Raw genomic sequence first — 15,526 nt, 5'->3', positions numbered from 1 at the left:
CCTGTATTCCCTATTCACCCACGACTGTGTGGCCAAACACGACTCTAACACCATCATTAAGTTTGCTGATGACACAACAGTGGTAGGCCTGATCACCGACAACGATGAGCCGGCCTATAGGGAGGAGGTCAGATACCTGGCAGTGTGGTGTCAGGACGACAACCTCTCCCTCAATGTGAGCAAGACAAAGGAGCTGATCGTGGACTACAGGAAAAGGCGGGCCGAACAGGCCCCCATTAACATCGACGGGGCTGTAGTGGAGCGGGTCGAGAGTTTCAAGTTCCTTGATGTCCACATCACCAACAAACTATCATGGTCCAAACATACCAAGACAGTCATGAAGAGGGCACGACAAAACCTTTTCCCCCTCAGGAGACTGAAAATATTTGGCATGGGTGCCCAAATCCTCAAAAGGTTCTACAGCTGCTCCATCGAGAGCATCCTGACCGGTTGCATCACCGCCTGGTATGGCAATTGCTCGGCATCTGACCGTAAGGCGCTACAGACGGCCCAGTACATCACCAAGCTTCCTGCCAACTAGGACCTATATAATAACTGGTGTCAGAGGAAAGCCCATAAAATTGTCAGAGACTACAGTCACCCAAGTTATAGACTGTTTTCTCTGCTACCGCATGGCAAGTGTTACCAGAGCGCCAAGTCTAGGACCAAAAGGCTCCTCAACAACTTCTATCCCCAAGCCATAAGACTGCTGAACAAAATCGCCACTGGACAATTTACATTGACCCTCTCCCTTTTGTACACTGCTGCTACACGCTGTTTGTTTGTTACCTATGCATAGTCATTTCGCCCCCACCTACATGTACAGATTACCTCAACTAGCCTGTACCCCCGCACACTGACTCGGTACCGGTACCCCCTGTATATAGCCTTGTTATGTTATTCTTATTGTGTTACTTTTTATTATAATTTTTTATTTTAGTCTACTTGGTAAATATTTTCTTCTTTTTGAACTGGTTAAGGGCTTGTAAGTAAGCATTTCACGGTAAAGTCAACACTTGTTGTATTCGGCACGTGACAAATAAATAAAGTTTGATTTAACACACACACACACACACACACACCTTTTAAACTCCCTATGCCCCATTGAGACCCCTCTTTCAAAGTCACTGAGATCTCTTCTTCTAGCCATGGTAGCCCAAATAATGGACAACTGGGTATTTTTATACATGACTCTAAGCGTGATGGGATGTTCTTTGCTTAATTAACTCAGGAACCACAGCTGTGTGGAAGCACCTGCTTTCAATTTACGTTGTATCCCTAATTTATTCAAGTGTTTCCTTTATTTTGGCGGTCAACAATATTAGGAGAGGACTTCAAGAAATAGCAGAGGGAGCACCCCCCTATCCACATTGATGGGACCAAAGAGGAGAAGGTGGAAAGCTTCAAGTTCCTCGGCGTACACATCACTGACAAACTGAAATGGTCCAGCCACACAGACAGTGTGGTGAAGAAGGCGCAACAGCACCTCTTCAACCTCAGGAGGCTAAAGAAATGTGGCCTAACACCCTAAAAACACTCACAACCTTTTACAGATGCGCAATTGAGAGCATACTGTCGGGCTGTATCACTGCCTGGTACGGCAACTGCACCACCCACAACCGCAAAGCTCTCCAGAGGGTGGTGCGGTCTGCTCAACACATTACCGGGGGCAAACTTCCCGGACACCTACAGCACCCAATGCCATAGGAAGGCCAAAAAGATCATCAAGGACATCAACCACCCGAGCCACTGCCTGTTCACCCCGCTATCATCCAGACGGCGAGGTCAGTACAGGTGAATCAAAGCTGGGACCGAGAGACTGAAAATCAGCTTCTATCTCAAGGCCATCAGACTGCTAAACAGCCATCACTAGCACATCAGAGGCTGCTGCCTGTAGACATAGATTAGGGATCACTGTCTACTGTTAGAAATGGATCCCTAGCCACTTTAACAATGTTCCGTATCTAGCATTACTCATCTCATATGTATAAACTGCACTCCACACTATTCTACGGTATCTTAGTCACTTTTAAGTTGTGTTTACATATTGCGTCACCCATTTCATATGTATATACTGTATTGTATTCTATAATACACCACTGACTGTTAACCAGTCATCTCCAGCACATCAGAGGCTGCTGCCTATAGACACTTTAAGAAAATGAAACACTAGCCACTTTATGTCTCCGTATCTCGCATTACTCATCTCATATGTGTAAACTGTACTCTATACTATTCTACGGTATCTTAGTCACTTTAATTGTTTGTAAATATTGCATCACCCATCTGATATGTACTGTATATACTGTACTCTATACTATGTCACTGTATCTTAGGCCAACGCTCTGACATACACTACTGTTCAAAGGTTTGGCATCACCTGGAAATGTCCTTGTTTTTTAAAGAAAAGCACATTTTTTGTCCATTTAAAATAACATCAAATTGATCCGAAATACAGTGTAGACATTGTTAATGTTGTAAATGGCTTTTGTAGCTGGAAACGGCAGCTTTTTATGGAATATCTACCTAGGCGTACAGAGGCCCATTATCAGCAACCACCCCTCCTGTGTTCCAATGGCACATTGTTAGCTAATCCAAGTTTATAATTTTAAAAGGCTAATTGATCATTAGAAAACCCTTTTGCAATTATGTTAGCACGGCTAAAAACTGTTGTTCTGATTAAAGAAGCAATAAAACTGGCCTTCTTTAGACTAGTTGAGTATCTGGAGCATCAGCATTTGTGAGTTTGATTACAGGCTCAAAATGGCCAGAAATAAAGACCTTTCTTCTGAAACTCGTCAGTCTATTCTTGTTCTGAGAAATGAAGGCTATTCCATGTGAGAAATTGCCAAGAAACTGAAGATCTCGTACAACGCTGTGAACTGCCCCCTTCACAGAACAGTGCAAACTGGCTCCAACCAGTATAGAAAGAGGAGTGGGAGGCCCTGGTGCACAACTGAGCAAAGTACATTAGAGTGTCTAGTTTGAGAAACAGATGCCTCACAAGTCCTCAACTGGCAGCTTCATTAAATAGTACCTGCAAAACACCAGAGTTGCAAAGAAAAAGCCATATCTCAGACTGGCCAATAAAAAGAAAAGATTAAGATGTGCAAAAGAACACAGACACTGGACAGAGGAACTCTGCCTAGAAGGCCAGCCTCTTCACTGTTGATGTTGAGACTGGTGTTTTGCGGGTACTATTTAATGCAGCTGCCAGTTGAGGACTTGGGAGACGTCTGTTTCTCAACTAGACACTCTAATGTACTTGTCCTCTTGCTCAGTTTTGCACCGGGGCCTCCTACTCCTCTTTCTATTCTGGTTAGAGCCAGTTTGACCTGTTCAGTAAACTAAAGGTTCTACCATAGAGCACTAAAGGTTCTACCATAGAGCAGTAAACTAAAGGTTCTACCATAAAGCAATTAACTAAAGGTTCTAACGTAGAGCAGTAAACTAAAGGATCTACCATAGAGCACTAAAGGTTCTACCATAGAGCAGTAAACTAAAGGTTCTACCATAGAGCAATTAACTAAAGGTTCTAGCATAGAGCAGTAAACTAAAGGTTCTACCATAGAGCACTAAAGGTTCTACCGTAGAGCAGTAAACTAAAGGTTATACCGTCGAGCAGTAAACTAAAGGTTCTACCATAGAGCAGTAAACTAAAGGTTCTACCGTAGAGCAGTAAACTAAAGGTTCTACCGTAGAGCAGTAAACTAAAGGTTCTAGCATAGAGCAGTAAACTAAAGGTTCTACCGTAGAGCACTAAAGGTTCTACCGTAGAGCAGTAAACTAAAGGTTATACCGTAGAGCAGTAAACTAAAGGTTCTACCATAGAGCAGTAAACTAAAGGTTCTACCGTAGAGCAGTAAACTAAAGGTTCTACCGTAGAGCACTAAAATAAGGTTCAGCCATAGAGCAGTAAACGGAACACTTCACCTCCTACCCCGTTAGAAAATGCTAAACCCTAGGGGGATGTCACAACATGATTTTGTGAAACCCTATGGATTAAAGAGGTACAACTACCATTTTCATTATTTTTAGGATATATAAAGTATAGAAGCCTCATTTATTAATAAAGAGAACTGGAACTATAGACATGCTATTAAAAAAAATCCTTTAAAATCAAAGTGCTGTTTAAAGCTGCAATATGTCACTTTGTGGGCCACCTGACCAAATTCACATAGAAATGTGAGTTATCGATCTGTCATTCTCATTGAAAGCAAGTCTAAGAAGTGGTAGATCTGTTCTGTGGAGCTATTTCTATGCTTCCCATTCTTAAGTTTTGTTTTTGCGTCTTATACTTTGGGTTTTGTACACCAGCTTCAAACAGCTGAAAAATATATTTAAGAGCTGTTTAGAATGGCACAATGATTCTCTACACGAAGACTGCAGGTTTTGTCACATAAACTGAAATTAGTCAAACTAAACTCAGCAAAAAAAGAAACCCTGTCTTTTTCAAAGATAATTCGTAAAAATCCAAATAACTTCAGATATCTTCATTGTAAAGGGTTTAAACACTGTTTCCCATGCTTGTTCAATGAATCGTAAATAATTAATGTACATGCACCTGTGGAACGGTCGTTAAGACACTAACAGCTTACAGATGGTAGGCAATTAAGGTCACAGTTATGAAAATTTAGGACACTAAAGAGGCCTTTCTACTGACTCTGAAAAACACCAAAAGAAAGATTCCCAGGGTCCCTGTTCATCTGCTTGAACGTGTCTTAGGCATGCTGCAAGGAGGCATGAGGACTGCAGATGTGGCCAGGGCAGTAAATTGCAATGTCCTTACTGCGAGACGCCTACAACAGCGCTACAGGGAGACAGGACGGACAGCTGATCGTCCTCGCAGTGGCAGACCACGTGTAACAACAACTGCACAGGATCGGTACATCCGAACATCACACCTGCGGGACAGGTACAGGATGGCAACAACAACTGCCTGAGTTACACCAGGAATGCACAATCTCTCCATCAGTGCTCAGACTGTCCGCAATAGGCTGAGAGAGGCTGGACTGAGGGCTTGTAGGCCTGTTGTAAGGCAGGTCCTCACCAGACATCACCGTCAACTACAGGGTCCGTCATGGTCTGGGGCGGTGTGTCACAGCATCATCGGACTGAGCTTGTTGTCATTGCAGGCAATATCAACGCTGTGCGTTACAGGGAAGACATCCTCCTCCCTCATGTGGTACCCTTCCTGCTGGCTCATCCTGACATGACCCTCCAGCATGACAATGCCACCAGCCATACTGCTCGTTCTGTGCGTGATTTCCTGCAAGACAGGAATGTCAGTGTTCTGCCATGGACTGCGAAGAGCCCGGATCTCAAACCCATTGAGCACATCTGGTACCTGTTGGATCGGAGGGTGAGGGCTAGGGCCATTCCTCCCAGAAATGTCTGGGAACTTGCAGGTGCCTTTGTGGAAGAGTGGGGCAACATCTCACAGCAAGAACTGACAAATCTGGTGCAGTCCATGAGGAGGAGATGCACTACAGTACTTAATGCAGCTGGTGACCACACCAGATACTGACTGTTACTTTTGATTTTGACCCCCCCTTTGTTCAGGGACACATTATTCCATTTCTGTTAGTCACATGTCTGTGGAACTTGTTCAGTTTATGTCTCAGTTGTTGAATCTTGTTATGTTCATACAAATATTTACACATGTTAAGTTTGCTGAAAATAAACGCAGTTGACAGTGAGAGAACGTTTCTTTTTTTGATGAGTTTATTAGAATTTTAGCAACCAGGAAATGGCGGAGTGATTTCTGCATATTGTACCTTTTTAAGAAGCTGATAAAAAGAAAAACAGAGAAATGTTAGGAGGAAACAGTTAATCTGGTTTAGACCAGTTCTAGTGTTGTTCAGTCCGAGAACTGTTGGTGTTTTTCTGCCTCATATAAGTGGACAGCTGTCAATCACACACCTGAGCCCCGGGAGAGGAGGAGGAGGAGGGGGGGGGAGAAGAGGAGGAGGAGGAGGATGAAGAAAGGAGGAGAGGAGTTGTGGTGAGTCTGGTGCCGAGGGGAGAGGAGAAGAGAGTGTATCTGAAATGGATGCAGTGTAGAAGAGGTAGAGCCTCTAAGGGACAGAGATGCTCTTTGAGGGAACTGAGAGGACTGACTGCTGAAGCAGAGCAGGAGATTCAGCCAGACAGAACACGAAGCCCTAGCAGCTACCATGACACATGATGGACACACACACACACACACACACACACACACACACACACACCTAAATGAATAGGCAGCATTGCAGCAGGGCTTTGTGTGGCATTCTAGTGAGGCTAATATGACACAGCAGGATTCCATTCATTACACGACTCACACACACACACACACACACACACACAACACCTCCACAAACAGAGACCCTTGTCCCTCCACTGTTTTCCTTAAGCATTGTAGGTGTTTAGGGGGGAAACGGAGACAATTTTCATGTGCAAATGTCAGTCAGTCAGCTCCCAGCATTCACAGTCTAGCCTTCTCCAGAGGATGGGGGGGTGAGACACTGTCTGAATAACACAGCAGCTCAGTGCCACTGTGTTCTGGGGTCACAGTCTTCTAAAGTGATGACAGAAAACAATCCCTAACAAACACACACACAGACATTTACATTTAAGTCATTTAGCAGACGCTCTTATCCAGAGCGACTTACAAATTGGAAAGTTCATACATATTCATCCTGGTCCCCCCGTGGGGAATGAACCCACAACCCTGGCGTTGCAAGCGCCATGCTCTACCAACTGAGCCACACGGGACTAGACAGACAGATACACATTTCCTGGCACACACACACACACACACACACACACACAAGCATACACACACACACACGCACACGCACACACACACGCACACACACACACACACACACACACACACACACACACACACACACACACACACACACATAAACAGCATCTTGAAAATAAAACACAAGAAAACAATTACATTTTCATGCATGTCCCCAAAGTGCATGCTAATCTCTGTAGACTGGTACAAAGTGTCCAAAATATCCCTGTTCAGGAAGGAGGGGAGATAAATATCACACATGGAGAGGAAGAGGACAGAGGGAAGGATTGATCCCTATCTCCATCCATCGGTCCGTCTGGACAGACACACTCTACCTTTTTATCAGAGTCAAAGGAAGACACCGTACATCATCCTAAAATGGGGCTCATCGCTCCTCTACACCTCCTCAGGTGTGACAGGCAGGGACATGACAAGGATACATAGTGCGGCCCAACAAACATAATCAACACATTTAAAGACATTAACATGACATATACATTACCAGTCAAAAGATTGGGCAAATCTCAAAAAGACACAGCGGTTGGAACCAAAAGGACAGATTTCCACGGATCTAATGTAAATTGCTTGTGTTTCTTGGACCAAGCAAGTCTCTTCTTTTTAGTAGTGTCCTTTAGTAGTGGTTTCTTTGCAGCAATTCAACCATGAAGGCCTGATTCACGCTGTCTCCTCTGAACAGTTGATGTTGTGACGTGTCTGTTACTTGAAGTCTGTGAAGCATTTATTTGGGCTACAATCTGAAGTGCAGTTAATGCTAATGAACTTATCCTCTGCAGCAGAGGTAACTCTGGGTCTTCCTTTCCTGTGGCGGTCATCATGAGAGCCAGTTTCATCATAACGCTTGATGGTTTTTGCGACTGCACTTGAAGAAACTTTTTGAAAGTTCTTGAAATGTTCCCTATTGACTGACTTTCATGTCTTAAAGTAATGATGGACTGTCGTTTCTCTTTGCTTATTTGAGCTCTTCTTGCAATAATATGGACTTGGTCTTTTACCAAATAGGGCTGTCTTCTGTATACCACCCCTACATGTCACAATACAACTGATTGGCTCAAATGCATTCCACAAATGAACTTTTAACAAGGCAAACCTGTTAATTGAAATGAATTCCAGGTGACTACCTAATGAAGCTGGTTAAGAGAATGCCAAGAGTCTACAAAGCTGTCATCAAGGCAAAGGTTGGCTACTTTGAAATATTTTTTATTTGTTTAACACTTTTTTGGTTACTACATGATTCCATATGTATTATTTCATAAATGTGATGTCTTCACTATTATTCTACAATGAAGAAAATAGTACAAATAAAGAAAAACCCTGGAATGAGTAGGTGTGTCCAAACTTTTGACTGGTACTGTATATAACAATTCTTTATGTTATTAGCATTTATGACCTATGCATACTGTATTCTTCTGTGTTTTGATTATAATTGAGTTGTTAATTTATTTATTAGTTAGTTAGTTTAATACCATCCATACACTTTGTCTTCCTCATAAGATTCATATTGACAAATATAAATAGAACCTCAGGAGGCTGAAGAAATTTGGCTTGTCACCAAAAACACTCACAAACTTTTACAGATGCACAATTGAGAGCATCCTGTTGGGCTGTATCACCGCCTGGTACGGCAACTGCTCCGCCCACAACTGTAAGGCTCTCCAGAGGGTAGTGAGGTCTGCACAACGCATCACCGGGGGCAAACTACCTGCCCTCCAGGACACCTACACCACCCGATGTCACAGGAAGGCCAAAAAGATCATCAAGGACAACAACCACCCGAGCCACTGCCTGTTCACCCCGCTATCATCCAGAAGGCGAGGTCAGTGCAGGTGCATCAAAGCTGGGTCCGAGAGACTGAAAAACAGCTTCTATCTCAAGGCCATCAGACTGTTAAACAGCATCACTAACATTGAGTGGCTGCTGCCAATGTACTGTCTCAATCTCTAGTCACTTTAATAATAAAAAATTTGATGTAATAAATGTATCACTAGTCACTTTAAATAATGTCACTTTATATAATGTTTACATACCCTACATTACTCATCTCATATGTATACTGTATACTGTACTCTATACCATCTACTGCATCTTCCTATGCTGCACGGCCATCACTCATTCATATATTTATATGTACATATTCTTATTCATTCCTTTACACTTGTGTGTATAAGGTAGTTGTTGTGAAATTGTTAGATTACTTGTTAGATATTACTGCACGGTCTGAACTAGAAGCACAAGCTTTTCGCTACACTCGCATTAACATCTGCTAACCATGTGTATGTGACCCAAAACATTTGATTGGATTTTACAGCCTGAATTTTAAATTGAATAAATTGAGATGTCGTGCCACTGATCAACACACAGTGCCCCATAATGTCAAAAAAATTATTTTTTTGTTTTATTCATTTTTGTTAATGAATAATACATTTAAAGCTTAAATGTTTTGAGTCAATAAGTATTCAACCTCTTTTGTATGGCAAGCCTCAATAAATTCAGGAGTAAAAATGTGCTTAACAAATCGTATAATAAGTTGCATGGACTCATTACGTGTTCAATGACAGTGGTTAGTTAACATGATTTTTGAATAACTACCTCATCTCTGTACCCTACACATGCAGTTATCTGTAAGGTCCCTCAATGGAGTAGTGAATTTCAAGCACAGTCAACCACAAGGACCAGGGAGGTTTTTCAATGCCTCGCAAAGAAGGGCACCGATTGGTAGATGTGTAATAATAAAAACATATATGAATATGTTGAATTGAGTATTGCTAATGCAATGGAACGTTCCCATGCAGACGTCAATACAGTTAATGTGGCCTCTGAAATGCAGGATCACTATCTGGTGATGCCGTGTTAGAAACATACACTGTGTTCTGTTATATTCCATCGTCTTTTATCCATCCACCTTGTAGTGGTGATTCTCAACCCTAGATGTTTAGTACGTATTTAAGGGGTTCCGTGAAAAAAGGAAGTAAAAACACACAGCTGCCCTTGTACAGTAGACCCAACACAACTCCTGTGGAATGAACAAGTCAGAGACAAAACCAACGCACCATATAGCAAATCCGGTGCCGACAGACAGTAGTTTGACCTATCACTGCGGTGGTACCAAGGGCATCAGGAAGGAGAGAGGAGGACATGAGGGATCTCTGTGCGATTATTTAGTGACTTATGGTAGGTGCCTGTCAGGGATTTAACAATAAATGGTGGCAGCCAAGAATTACACTTTTCTCTTTTTTTTTTATCTATCTAACCCTCCCTGGTTCCCCCTCCCTGCCTCTTTTCACCCCCCCTCCACCCCCATCGTCCTCTCTGTCCTCTTCCCTCCCCCAGAACCTCTCTCTGTCTTTGTCGTCTCCCTTCTCACTTGACAGCAATAACTTCCAAGTTGCAATGAATTTTGTAGCGATATGTCCTCTGTTGTCGTAATGTGTATAACAGACTGATTTAAAAAATGCTGTGGTGGTGTTACAACACACATCTACAATGTATTTTACCCTGTTGCCAGGATACATGTACAATGTATTTTACCCTGTTGCCAGGATACATGTACAATGTATTTTACCCTGTTGCCAGGATACATCTACAATGTATTTTACCCTGTTGCCAGGATACATCTACAATGTATTTTACCCTGTTGCCAGGATACATGTACAATGTATTTTACCCTGTTGCCAGGATACATCTACAATGTATTTTACCCTGTTGCCAGGATACATCTACAATGTATTTTACCCTGTTGCCAGGATACATCTACAATGTATTTTACCCTGTTGCCAGGATACATCTACAATGTATTTTACCCTGTTGCCAGGATACATCTACAATGTATTTTACCCAGTTGCCAGGACAAACGTCCAATACTGCAGTGGGTCTGGTGTGACCTGGCCGGTTTAGTTTGAGGGTTTTGTCTCATCCTGTTTGATACATTGCCTCTCTCTCTACTTGTCATTCCCTGTTGTTACATAATGTTTCTAACAGACTGAGCAGAGATCAGAGATGGACTTTCCAGTGTAAATGCTGCTTGCATTATTCATTCCAGCCCGCCAGTCTGTCTGTCAGGTCTGTTTGTGTGTGTGTGTGTGTGTGTGTGTGTGTGTGTGTGTGTGTGTGTGTGTGTGTGTGTGTGTGTGTGTGTGTGTGTGTGTGCGTGTGTGCGTGTGTGCGTGTGTGCGTGCGTGGTGTGTATCACTAGGGCCCACAACATGAATAATTGATCTGATGTGATTAAAGTTTTGCGACCCTCCCTTCTCTCTCCTGGTTGATGAAATGACACCACAGCTGCCTGTGTTCACATCCCTGTCTCTTTAAGTTGTTCCCTTCTCCTCTCAATCAAGCTTGTTTCAATTAAATAAAGCTGTTACAATAGCTTTGTTTACTGAGTGTTTCTCTGGTAATATGAAGGACAGTGACTTGTCTGCAGTGCCTCCCTTTCATGTGGTTCCTCCCGCAGTAACAACATTCCCTGATTAGACTAGACTGTTTTTGTGCAGAAACACAACTCTCTGTTCCTCCAAACATGTTAGAATGATGAATCCTTATTTGTGGATAGACTGAGAATCAGATAAAACTGTAATTGTAAATGGCAGACTGTCTGATACAATGAAACACATAAATTAACACTTTAACAGGGTCCTGTTGAGAGCAACCTTGGTCAACTTGACTCTACTGCCCTCCCTCTGCATGTTCTCCTCTCCCTCCCATGTCCACACTACATACTACATTCTTCACGCTACACGCTACACGCTACACGCTACACACACACACTCTGCTAATTTCCTAGTAGGATCACTTCTCACTCTCTCCTCTCTCCGCTCTTAACCTTCAAAGCCCAACTAAGAATGTCACTTTGATGTGTCTCCCAGAGCCGAGGAATGAAATCCATGACAGAGAGCGTCTTGAGGAGGGAGAGATGGAGGGAGTGTGGTAAGAGTGACAGGTAATGACAGTGGCTACAAGCTGTGACCTTTGGAATGGTCAGGGAAGCATGACGACCAGGCTCAAGGTGACAGAAGAGGATCACTTTGGGGGAGAGGAGGAAGTGGAACGGACAAAGTTTGTGTGTATGGTTTATTGGTAGTAGCAATAGAGAGGATAGTTGGGATAGTATCAATCAATCAATCAATTTTATTTTATATAGCCCTTCGTACATCAGCTAATATCTCGAAGTGCTGTACAGACACCCAGCCTAAAACCCCAAACAGCTAGTAATGCAGGTGTAGAAGCACGGTGGCTAGGAAAAACTCCCTAGAAAGGCCAAAACCTAGGAAGAAACCTAGAGAGGAACCAGGCTATGAGGGGTGGCCAGTCCTCTTCTGGCTGTGCCGGGTGGAGATTATAACAGAACTATGCCAAGATGTTCAAAAATGTTCATAAGTGACAAGCATGGTCAAATAATAATCATGAATAATTTTCAGTTGGCTTTTCATAGCCGATCATCAAGAGTTGAAAAACAACAGGTCTGGGACAGGTGGCGGTTCCATAACCGCAGGCAGAACAGCTGAAACTGGAATAGCAGCAAGGCCAGGCGGACTGGGGACAGCAAGGAGTCACCACGGGCGGCAGTCCCGACGCATGGTCCTAGGGCCCAGGTCCTCCGAGAGAAAGAAAGAGAGAAGGAGAAAATTAGAGAGAGCCAAGATTTTCAAAATTTCCATAAATGACAAGCATGGTCAAATAATAATCAGGAATAAATCTCAGTTGGCTTTTCATAGCCGATCATTAAGAGTTGAAAACAGCAGGTCTGGGACAGGTAGGGGTTCCATAACCGCAGGTAGTAATAGTTCTGTAAGGGAATCATTGTTGTAGCTATAGTTACTAAAACACAAACTGTACCATTCACACTAATAAAGAAGACAACATACGTCCCCTCTAACGAGGCTTGGAACACAGAAGTGAATATATCACAGTATTATTGATGGGATTTTAACTGGTCATGTGAATCTGGTAGGCATGAGAAGTGTGCACAGAAAAGACTAGAGAAGCATATATGGACAGTGAGAGGAGCGTTAGAGGGAGGAAAGGTAGAGGTAGAGAGGTAGAGGGAGGAGAGGAGAGGTAGAGGAAAGAGTGGTAGAGGGAAGAGAGGTAGAGGGATGAGAGGTAGAGGGAGGGGAGGTTGAGGGAGGATAGGTAAAGGGAGGTGAGGAGTGGTAGAGGATAGAGAGGAGAAGTAGAGGATAGAGAAATAGAGGGAAGAGAGGAGAGGGAAAGGAAGGAGAGCAGAGGTAGAGGAAAGAGGTAGAGAGAGTAGAGGTAGAAGGCGGATAGGTAGAGGAAGGAGATGAGAGGTAGAGGGAGGAGAGGAGAGGTGGAGGAAAGAGAGGAGAGGTAGAGGAAGGAGGGAAGAGGTAGAGGAAGGAGAGGGGAGGTAAAGGAAGGAGAGGAGAGGAGAGGTAGAGGGAGGAGGAGAGCTAGAGGAAGGATAGGAGAGGAGAGTTAGAGGGGAGAGGTAGAGGGAGGAGCGGTAAAGAGAGTTGAGGTAGAGGGAGAAGAGGTAGAGGGGGGTGAGGTAGAGGGAGGAGAGGTAGGGTGGGGTGAGGTCGAGGGAGGTGAGGTATAGGGAGGAGAGGTAGAGTGGGGTGAGGTATAGGGAGGAGAGGTAGAGTGGGGTGAGGTAGAGGGAGGAGAGGTAGTGGGGGTGAGGTAGATTGGGGTGAGGTAGAGGGGGGAGTGGTAGAGGGGGGTGAGGTAGAGTGGGGTGAGGTAGAGGGGGGGTGAGGTAGAGGGAGGAGAGGTAGAGTAGGGTGAGGTAGAGGGAGGAGAGGTAGAGTGGGGTGAGGTAGAGGGAGGAGAGGTCGAGGGAGGTGAGGTATAGGGAGGAGAGGTAGAGTGGGGTGAGGTATAGGGAGGAGAGGTAGAGTGGGGTAAGGTAGAGGGAGGAGAGGTAGAGGGGGGTGAGGTAGAGTGGGCTGAGGTAGAGGGGGTGAGGTAGAGGGAGGAGAGGTAGAGGGGGTGGGGTATAGGGAGGAGAGGTAGAGGGAGGTGAGGTATAGGGAGGACTAGTCCAGCCCAAGTCCCTGGTGGCGGCCTTTCAAGTCGCTAGTCTTCCTGTCCTCTCTGTCAGGCCTTAACAAACACCCCGTCACACACACACACCACCCAGACTGGGCCTCACCAGCAGTCCACGTGTCTGCATTTCTCTCCCCCTTGAGGCTTCAGAGGAATACTAAGAAAGCAAGCATAGACGTTCTGCTGGAGAAAGAGAGAAGGGGGTGAAGTGGTTGAGGGGGGTTGACTGCTCACATCAAACTCCCCGCCTTTTCTTTTCTCTCAGTTTCTTTCGCTCCTCTCTTCTCATCTGCTTTGCTCTGGAGGGACCTTCTGTTTGGCAGCTAAGCACTGGAGCGTCTCACCCTAAATCCACCTCAACGCACTTCACTCTGTCTCGCTCTCTTTCAGTCTGTCTCTCTCTCCCACAATCTTTCTCTCTCTCGCTATCTCTCTATCTATCTCTCTATCTATCTCTCTATCTATCTATCTATCTATCTATCTATCTATCTATCTATCTATCTATCTATCTATCTATCTATCTATCTATCTATCTATCTATCTATCTATCTATCTATCTATCTATCTTTGTCTGTCTCTACCTCTCTCTCCTACCCACTCTGTAGTTCTCTCTCTTCCAGCAGTTAGAAAAAATCTTGATGAAGTAAATACGGGAGCGAGACAGAGACAGATGTGAGAGAGACATAATGGAGGGTTTAAAACAGTATAAAATACTTAGGTGCAGAGGATTGAGGGGGAGGGGGGGGGGGGGGGGGGGTGAGGGGGTATTCATTTCTAATAAGCTATGCTTCCTAATAAGAAATGCAAAGGCTGTACAGAATTAGAAATGAGAGTGAGAGAGACAGAAAGAGAGAGAGAGAGAGACAGAAAGAGAGAGACAGAAAGAGAGAGACAGAAAGAGAGAATGAGCGAGAGACAGAAAGAGAGAGACAGAAAGAGAGAATGAGCGAGAGACAGAGAGAGAGAGAGAGACAGAAAGAAAGAGAGAGTGACAGACAGAGAGAGAGAGAGAATAACACAAGAGGTAAATGGAGGTTTGTTATACAAGGAAATTCAAAGTATAAGTTTCTTGTTAACTTTATGATAAATGTAACACATCGGTTGGGGTTTCTAGTTAACTCTATGATAACTGTTAAACATCGGTTGGGGTTTCTAGTTAACTCTATGATAACTGTTAAACATCGGTTGGGGTTTCTTGTTAACTCTATGATAACTGTTAAACATCGGTTGGGGTTTCTAGTTAACTCTATGATAACTGTTAAACATCGGTTGGGGTTTCTAGTTAACTCTATGATAACTGTTAAACATCGGTTGGGGTTTCTTGTTAACTCTATGATAACTGTTAAACATCGGTTGGGGTTTCTTGTTAACTCTATGATAACTGTTAAACATCGTTTGGGGTTTCTGGTTAACTCTATGATCAATGTAACACATCGGTTGGGGTTTCTGGATAACTCTATAATAAATGTAACACATCGTTTGGGGTTTCTGGATAACTCTATGATAAATGTAACACATCGTTTGGGGTTTCTGGATAACTCTATGATAAATGTAACACATCGTTTGGGGTTTCTGGATAACTCTATGATAAATGTAACACATCGTTTGGGGTTTCTGGATAACTCTATGATAAATGTAACACATCGTTTGGGGTTTCTGGATAACTCTATGATAAATGTAACACATCGGTTGGTAAAGATGTGAGGATAT

The sequence above is a fragment of the Salvelinus alpinus genome, chromosome 28 (genome assembly GCF_045679555.1).
Source record: "Salvelinus alpinus chromosome 28, SLU_Salpinus.1, whole genome shotgun sequence".
Lineage (NCBI taxonomy): Eukaryota > Metazoa > Chordata > Actinopteri > Salmoniformes > Salmonidae > Salvelinus > Salvelinus alpinus.
The sequence above is the reverse complement of the archived record's forward strand: the minus strand, read 5'-3'. Positions refer to the sequence as shown.